Source organism: Phyllostomus discolor, chromosome 2, assembly GCF_004126475.2.
Source record: "Phyllostomus discolor isolate MPI-MPIP mPhyDis1 chromosome 2, mPhyDis1.pri.v3, whole genome shotgun sequence".
Taxonomy (NCBI): Eukaryota; Metazoa; Chordata; class Mammalia; order Chiroptera; family Phyllostomidae; genus Phyllostomus; species Phyllostomus discolor.
In genome coordinates, this window is record NC_040904.2 from 88,123,863 (window position 1) to 88,133,359 (window position 9,497).

The 9,497-nt window shown below is 38.3% G+C and overlaps 1 long non-coding RNA gene across 1 annotated transcript; it reads right to left on the reverse strand.

Annotated features, from left to right (window-relative positions):
- Nucleotides 1-301: 301 nt before the first annotated feature.
- On the reverse strand, nucleotides 302-8,522 carry LOC118498890. Its single transcript, XR_004901382.1, has 3 exons — nucleotides 7,655-8,522; nucleotides 4,238-4,240; nucleotides 302-597 (listed from the first exon to the last, which is right to left on the reverse strand). It is a non-coding gene; the product is annotated as an uncharacterized LOC118498890 (long non-coding RNA).
- Nucleotides 8,523-9,497: the final 975 nt, after the last annotated feature.

The following is a 9,497-nucleotide window of genomic DNA, read 5'->3' on the forward strand; positions in this document are numbered from 1 at the left end:
TCTATTTACTATTTGAAGTAAAAAAAATGTGTATTTTTTAGCAGTAAATTTCTTCAGAGCACAAGTACCAAACTCAACATGTTAGAAAGGGGAAAAAACAATGACATTATTTCAAATTGCCCACTTTCCCAGAGTACCATGGGAATGCCATTCCATTTAGAAGGCCAGTTTTAGCAGCTGACCTAAGGACCGTTGAAGGGCATCAAGTCATGCAACCAAGGGAAATAGTTTACCATCCATACCCCGTGAGCCTTTGGGAAAATGCTTCCTTCTGGGTTTCTACATCTTTTTTTTTTATTTCAGAGAGTTTTTTGAAAGTGCTATCAATAAATAAACTACATATGTCTTCATATCATCTTTATGTGAGAGTCCCAACATGTGATCCTTTGCTCTATTATGTGTAGAAGATGTGATTCCAAATCCCCTGGTCAGAATTAATCATGCCTTCCCTTGGTACCACCTGGGAGGCATAACATCAGATTTAAATACACCAGGTTATGCTCTTTGCTCTTTCTCATGACGCACTGTGAGTTCCTCAAGGAATGTGCAGCATAGTGCCCAACACAGCTGGCACTGAATGTGTCAAATGTCTTTATCCTGTGCAGAAATACATGCAGTTATAAAGAATAAAAAAGAAAGGTTACCAACTATTGTCCATATTTATCAAGTTATCTTCAGTGTAGATATATTAGAAAACATTCAATGTTATGGATGACTATACCACTAATCCACAAGCTCTCAGAGTTGTTTTATTTGTTAATTATTATTATTTTTAAGTCTTTTATTCAACAACCTTCACTGAAGATTTACTCAGTTTCTGACTGTGTGATTCCCTGGGAGGTAGGAAGCATCAAAGAGACAGTCCCCCCGTACAAACTGCCCTCCCCCACTACTAGGACTGGGCCAGAACTAGGTTCAGGGAACTAAGAGAACACCATGGGAGGAAAGACATGGGGAAGCACTGGGGATGGAGGGAGTGGCTGTGTAAACTGAGGCTCGAAGGAAGCGTTGTGTGGATCAGGCTGACCAGCCATTCTCAGCCAGATATTGCCCCTTCTGGGGGTTTGGAAATCTTAGGGGGTATTACTGGTGGTCGCTGATGGGAGGACAGCTCGGGCACTAACTGGATGGAAGCCAGAGATGCTACATGTGCAGCCATGCCTGATTCAGCCCTCTGTAACAGAGAACCCTCTGCATCCAACATGGCATTTGAATGTCCCTTCCCAGACATTTATGTAGGTGAAATTCTGCTTATTAAAATGCTCTCAGCTCCAAACCCAACTCCTGTCACGTATAAACAGAAAGCATACTCTGCACAGTTTTAATAACACCTTCATTTTGCAAGAATACGACTCCCTTATGCGCCAAAGGAAGATTGTGTTTTGCTCTCTCTGGAATTTTGCCAAGAGTCATTCACCATCTTGAAAAGTCATACCATTGACTGTCTTATTGCTCGTGGTGTTTGTGTCACCAGTGCACCTGGGCCCACCTTCCTCGGTATTTGTCCATCCCCAGTGAGTCTAGGTAAACATTTCATTATTTTGTTAACTCTTTGAGAGCAGTTCTCTCCAAGCACTCACATATAGAAATACATATTTTATTTCACATTACTTTCTTTTTTATTATTATAGTTAAAATATTATATAGGATTTTAAAAATTATGAGTATAGATATGTGATCTAGGACATTTATTTCAAGATAGTAAAGGGCAGGTTGCATTTTTAATACATAACAGGGGAGCACTGAAGGCTGAGAACCAGTGAGGTGGGCAAAATAGGTGGAAAGCGCATTCTAGGAAGTACAGCAGGTCATTGAATAACGTCATTTCATTATAGCATTGATGAGAGGCAGCACAGACTTCATTCTTGTTTATATCAATCAACCTATGGTAAAATTGGTTTCGCTTGACATGATTTTGCTTAAAGTCTCACAACCTATCCATGATGTTAACTAAGGTCTCACTGTACTCTAAACTGTTAATGTGTGTAGAAATCACCTGAGGGTTTTGTGAAAATGTGGATTTGGGTTTAGTAGGTCTAAGGGGAAGCCCGAGAGCCTAATTTTCAAATGTTCCCAGGTGATGCTGAAGTTACTTGCCCATGGACCACACTTTGAGTAGCAAAGATCTACACAGACAATTGCATGAATGACAGTACAAAGGCCTGGAAGAGCTTTTCTGGGAAACAACCAGTCACTTGGTATAATCAGAGCACAAATTGCAAGGTGTCGTGTGGTGAGAGATGAGATTAGAGAAGGAGGCAGTCAGAGCAGGCAGGACTTTGTACACTCTGGACTTTGTAGGCAGCAGAGACCCTGAAAGGATTTTAAGTAGAGGTGTGTGACTTAACTCTCTGACAATGTCTGGGATGGTCCTGCTGGACACGGGGAGTTCAGCAAAAAGGCTTTTATAATTACGTTGCTTAGACATAGAAATAATGAAAACCTGAATTGAGAAAGCCACAATAGAAGTAGAAGGATGGAGACAAGCTTGGTGGTTTGGAGTCAGATTTACTGCGACTTAGTAATTGATTGAGTGCAAGTGTGGAGGAGAGAGAGGGTCAAGGATGACTTGCAGCGCTGGGTGCCCAGGGAGGCCACTGACTGACACAGTAAGCAGAGAAGTAGATGCAAGTTTGGGGCCAAGGTTCAGGAAAATTGGCTTTCAGATAAATGAATTCAAAACGCAGAAAGATGTCCAATTGGACTGTGATGTGAGGACTTTCATTAAAAGTGTATTGTGTTGTGGAGAAAAGGGAAGGCTTGTACACTATTTATGGGGATGTAAATTTGTGCAGCCACTGTGGGAAACAGCTTGGTGGTTCCTCAAAATCTTAAAATTACAAGAGCATATGATCCAGCAGTTTTATGTCTGGGTATATTCTCAAAGAAATAAAGATCAAGATCTCAAAGAGATATCTGCACTTCCATGTTCATTTCAGCATTATTCCCAATAGCCAAGACATGGAAGCAACTTGTATGTCTACTGACAGATGAATGGCTAAAGAAAATGTGGTGTATGTGAGCAACAAATATATTGCAGCCTTAAGAAAGAAGGAAATCCTGCCATTTTCAACAACATGGATGAACCTGGAGAACATTATGCTAAATAAAATAAGGCAGACACAGAGGGACAAATAATACATGATACCAGTTATATGAGGAATCTGAACTAGTCAATCTCATGAAGCAGAGAGTGGAATGGTAGTGGCTGGGGCTGGGGGGAAGAGGTATTAGTCAAAGTGTACAGAGTGTGGTTATACAAATAAGTCCTACAGATCTACTGTATGGCGAAGTGCTTGTAGTTAACAATCCTGTATTGTATACTTAAAAATTTGCTAAGAGGGTAGATCTTATGTTAACAGTTCTTATCACAAAAACAGTAATAAATAAGAGGACAGAAGTAAATTTTGAAGGTGATATACGTTTATGACATAAATTGTGGAGAGGGTTTCACAGAGATGTGAAACTTATACTAAGAGATGTATACTTATAGTAAGAGATGTATGCTTATCTCTAAACTCATCAAGTGGTATGCATTAATTATGTAAACTTTTTTGTATACCAATTATACCTCAATAAAGTGGAGACTTATTTAGTATATTTATTGGTCATGCTACTACAGTTGTCCCATTTTTTCTCCCCTTTATCTCCTTCCACCTGTATCCCCTTCCTTCTAGCATTCTCCACCTCGTAGTTCGTGTCCATGGGTTGTACATATAAGTTCTTTGGCTTCTCCATTTCCCATACTATTCTTAACTTCCCCCTGTCCTTTTTGTACCTGCCATTTATGCTTCTTATTCCTTGTACCTTTTCCCCCATTCTCCCTCCTCCCCCTCCTCACTGATAACCCTTCATGTGATCTCCATTCCTGTAATTCAGTTCCTGTTCTAGTTGTTTACTTAGTTGGGTTTTTTTGTTGTTGTTGTTCAGTTATTGATAGTTTTGAGTTTGTTGTCATTTTACTGTTCATAGTTTTGGTTTTCTTTGTCTTAGTTAAGTCCCTTTAACATTTCATATAATAAGGGCTCGGTGATTATGAACTCCTTTAACTTGACCTTATCTGGGAAGCACTTTATCTGCTTTTCCATTCTAAATGATAGCTTTGCTGGATAGAGTAATCTTGGATATAGGTTTTTTTCACGACTTGGAATACTTCCTTCCTCCAGCCCTTTCTTGCTTGTAAGGTTTCTTTTGAGAAATTAGTTGATAATCTTATAGGAATTCCTTTGCAGGTAACTGTCTCCTTTTCTCTTGCTGCTTTTAATCTTTGCTGCTCTCCTTATCTTTAATTTTGGGTAGTTTAATTATGATGTGTTTTTGGGTCCAACTTCTTTGGGGCTCTCTGAGTTTCCTGGACTTGTATGTCTATTTCCTTTGCTAGATTGGGGAAGTTTTCTTTAATTATTTTTTACATAAAGTTTCCATTTTTTGCTCTTCCTCTTCTCCTTCTGGCATCCCTATGATTTGGATGTTGGAACATTTAAAGTTGCCTGAGAGGTTCCTGCCTCTCCTCATTTGTTGAATTCTTGTTTCTTTGCTGTATTCTAGTTAAATGCTTATTTTTTCCTTCTGGTCCAAATAGCTGATTTGAGTCTTGGTTTCCTTCCTGTCATTGTTGGTTCTCTGTGTATTTTTCTTTATTTCACTTTGCATAGCCGTCACTTTTCCCTCTATTTTGCAACCATACTCAGCCATTTCTGTGAGCATCTTGATTACCAGTGTTTTGAATTCTGCATCTGATAGGTTGGCTATTTCCCCATTACTTAGTTTTTTTTTTCTGGATTTTTTATCTGTTCTTACATTTGGGCCATATTTCTTTGTCTTGGCACACCTGTTACATTGTTAGGGGCAGAGTTTCAGGTATTTACCAGGATGGGACAACCCACATCTCTGTGTTGTGGTACTGTATGTGAGGAAGGAGTCAGAGTGGGAACAATGCTGCTTGCTCGGCTTTCTTCCACTTTTAGTCATTTACCTTGCTGCCCACAAGCTAACTGTGCCCTTCTGGTGCTGATTCCAAGGTGGGTGGGCTTGTGTATGTTCTAGGATCCCCTGGGCCTCTCCAACAGACTCTCCTGTGAGACTGGCAGTTTCTCCTGCCCCTGCAACCCCCCACAGGTTTTTACAGCCAGAGGTTTTGAAACTTTCTTTCCCTAGTACTGGACACCTGGGTTAAGCAGTCTGTCTTGCTCCCCAGTTGTTCCTCCCAGTTTATCTGCACACAAATGGGGGACCACTTTGTCTGCCAGCCACAGCCCTGCCATATGTCCTCTCTGGCCTGGTTCCTTGTCTTCACCCCTCCTACCAGTCTGGATGAGTATTTCTTCTTTAACTCATTGGTTGTCAGACTTCCATGCAGTTCAATTTTGGGGTAGTTCTAGTTGTTTTGTTGTTTTTAAATTGGTTTTTATCCTCCTTTAGTTGTGCAAGGAAGCGAAGCATATCTACCTATGTTTCTATCTTGGCCGGAAGTTCTCCTAAAGTGGTTTTTAAAAAATGTGCATTGCATTTCATTCTATCAGGCATCATTCAAACAGGCATGTTCACTTGCCATACTCCAGTGAATTTCTGAGACTACAGAGCAGGAACATGTGCAGTCCCTACAAGCTCCATGGTTATACAGGCTAGGTGATATACTAACATACTTAATTTATTATAGAAAGTTGGTTAAGTATTATAATCACCTGGATGTCAGTTGTCAGTAGAAGACACAGGTGCAGTGAAGTTGCTGCTTTCCCTGCTTTCCAGGGTCTCTCTTTCTCTCTATGTGTCTCTCTCTTTCTCTCTCTCTTGCACACATACAACCAGAGTTCTGTCTTTGCTCCACCTCCCCATTTACAGATGTTGGCATGGCAGTGAGCTTGAGGTGGTCCCATGAGGTTGTGATCCTGGAGTCCCAGTCCTGTATTTAATTGTGTCAAACTCCATGAATACAATGAACAGCTAGTCTTCATTGAGTGCTAAGGGCCAATCCTTGTCTGTAATATGAAACTGCTTCATCTCCTTCAATTTTCACAATAACTCTAAGAAATTTTATAAATGACAAAACTGAAGCCTATAGAGGTTAGGTAATTTGCTTAAGGTCACACAAAGAGAAGAAATGATAAATTTAGCCTTGACCTCATTTCTTTGCTCACTCAGGCTACAATTCATTTCCTCTAACCTCCCCCAGTCATACTGAAATAATAGCTGTCCCTGTAACACCTCATGGTGCTTCACACCTCTGCTCCTACTGAATGCTTTTGCCTGGGATCCTCCTCTCTGATATTCATTTGTCAAGTCCTACTTAATATTCTGTCAAAATCCTACCCAGGGACATCCTGACCTGATGCCTTATATACATTTCCCATCTTGCACATACCACACTGCTCTGTAACTATGTCCTTCCCTCTCTCCAGGCTGTGGGCCCCTGAAGAGAAGGGCCATATCTTAGTGCTCTTTCCTCAATGTGTTGGGTACAGATTACTGTGCAATAAAAGTTTTTGATTGGTGTGTAAATCATTTGTGGGTTCTCAGTAATTTTCACTGGATATAATAGTGTCTGCGAAGTATAAACCAGTCTCTAAAGGAAGTACACACTAACAATTAGGAAAAATGTTTAGAAAATCATAAGTTTTTAAAGATATTATTTATAGATTAGAATTTTTAATAAAAAGTAAGTTTCACAATGGACTTTTTCTTCTTCTATAATCCCTCACCATTAATATTAGGTTTAATTATTTAATTTTAGTTTACTGGGAGTCAATATGTAATTTAAAAATCTAATTGTTACTAGAGCTTTACTAAATAATAACATTTAATAACTACCATGACATCTCAGCACATAAAAACACTTAATTTTTAACATAATTGTTAAATAAAACATAATGGAAACAATTACACACAATCCTACTCTTTGACCAATTTTGAGTTCTAATCCTCATCTTGTTTTTCTGTATTGCTCATGTCTGCAGCTTTCTCTTTTTTCCTGTCATTCCTTTATTGAAGTTTAAATGAAAGAAGATGTATCGCAGTGAAGTGAGGGGAATTAACAGACTTAATAAAAAACAAACAAAATACACTTACTTTTAATATACAGGAAGATATTAAAATGTCTACACGCATATTTAAGTTTGAACATTTAATTACATTTTTCTGTAGCATGTATCTAATTTTGTTATGGATTATCAAGTAGTTAAAATATCTAGAATGCTGTCTGTTCTGGCTTTTGTGTTCAGAAGAGAGTCCAGAATGGGGTGCACACCCACCCACATTTATAGCTCCCTAAAACAACTGTGTTTGTTAGAATCTTCAGGAAACAGTCACTCTGATAACCTCACGTAATGTAAGTTTACTGTAAGGTCATGTTTCTCAAATGCAGGCCATACCTCAGAGAATTACATAAGTTATCTGCCAGGATGTATGGGAAACAATTAAAAAAATATGGCATACTTCCCTAAGTTGTTCAATTTAATCAAAGGATTAAACATTAATTTTTATATAAAACTTAGTACAGATCTTTTAACAAGGAAAATGCAAATGTCTCATGAAATTTTAAAGATAAAAACATGAGACTGCAAAGAAATTGAACTTGTGACAAGCTGCCTGGGCCAAGTCCCAGACTACACACTCGTTTCTCAGCTTCGGTTAAGAGGAAAAGTCAGAGAAGTATTACATAGGACTCCTGTAGAAATGAAGACAGTAAATAGCAGGAGCCACACAACAGCGATTGTTAGATATTGGAATACTAAGTTAGTTAAAAAAAATCCAAGATGGCTCTGACAGAATGAATTATCTTGACACCCCCTCAGCAGCTGAATGTTTCTTTCTGTGTCCTTAAGGTAATGCCGGCAAGAGTCATATGCCCTCTCCAACAGTACTTCCTGCCACCAGCCAACACCCTCTGCACTCCTTTTTTATCTTTCATTTTCTACTTTGTTACAGCTTTTGCTGTTAATAATTTCAGTATATCCAGTGGTCTTCCATAGCCTCTACAGCCCACTTTCTTTCTCGGTATCTTTTGCTTCTGTTCCATCTTTCAAATGCCTAAGCCAATTTGTGAATTAAATGCAAAGATCTCCAAAGGAGGGTGATTAATTCCTTCAATTAATCACCATTATCTCTATTTTGACACAGGTTTTGTGCCACGTTGCCTCTTAGAGCACCAGCCAGCCTGTGTCTTGCTTGCCATCGAGTTCAGTTCCCACAACTGGTGCGGCTGACTGTGTCAGCGGGGGTAACACAGTTTAGGGATTAAAATTATGTCATTTAAGGATTGATTCATACAGGTTTCTGCAGAAAAAAGTGTCATGTCTTTCTGACTCTGGCCTGTTCCAAAACAGTCCTTCTAAAAGATGCCAGGAATGAATTTCTTTGGAAGGATTAAAGATATGGGATGAAAAATTTCCTTGAAAGTAAAATTCTGGGTAAACTTATGTAAAGATTTAAAGAATTGATCTTTGCTTGAAGGCACCACCTATGGAATGTAGATATCCTTTCTTATTTGTTCTTCTTCCCCTAAAAAAAAACATTTTGTATTTCAGTTACAGAGGGTTGAATTAAACATACTCCTTAGTTCTTAGCCCACCATCACTATTGGTCCATGCAAGACCTCTCTTGATTGACTTATTGATTAATTGGATTCCTCTCCTCAGTATCTCTGATGGATGTATTAATGTACAGCTGGAACTCACTCTAAATAGAGAGAGGAATAGCCTGTACCATATATAGAACCCTCTAATTCTTAGATAATTCTTACATTAAACCAAAATAACTTTCCTATGACTGCCCCAATGTTCTCAGGTATTTCTTGTGGAACCCCACAGAAAAAAAATTAATTCCTTTCTCAACTCCATAGCCTTTCAATCTCATAAAGTCAGCTATATAACATGTGAACCTTCATTTTTCTATGTAAAACATTGTTCTTCAATTAATTCTTCATATGATGTGGGCTTAAGACACTTTACCATCTAGTCACCTTCCCTTGGACACATTCTAGTTCCCTTGGACACATTCTAGTCTTTTTAAAAAAATAGTAACTCAAATATTTAAAAATAGATGTGCTCTGTCAGTGCAAAATATAATGGGTGTAACCTCACCCCTCCCTTCCTTAATTTCAATTTCTATTAATTCATCCTAAAATTTGTATTAGTGTTTTAGAAATAATACCACATTTTTGACTCTCAGTGAACTTTAAATCTTTTTTAAGTGAACTGCTGTCAGTTCAGAGCTTTCCTACCTTATATTTAAGTAGTTGACTCTTTGAACTTAGATGCAGAACTTACCATTTAACCCTATTAAGTTGTGTATTGTTAATTTTATTCTATCCCTCTCCTTTGTCAAGGTCTTTTTGAAGTTTGATTGTTTAATATGGTTTATCAGCTTTTACTTCAACTTTTAGTCATCTACAAATTAGGCAAAATTTATATTGAAATTCACCTAATTCACTGATTTACATTTACAATTTCAGGACAGAGAAGAGAGAACTTGAGTGTAAAAGGGAATTATCTGGGGTGATT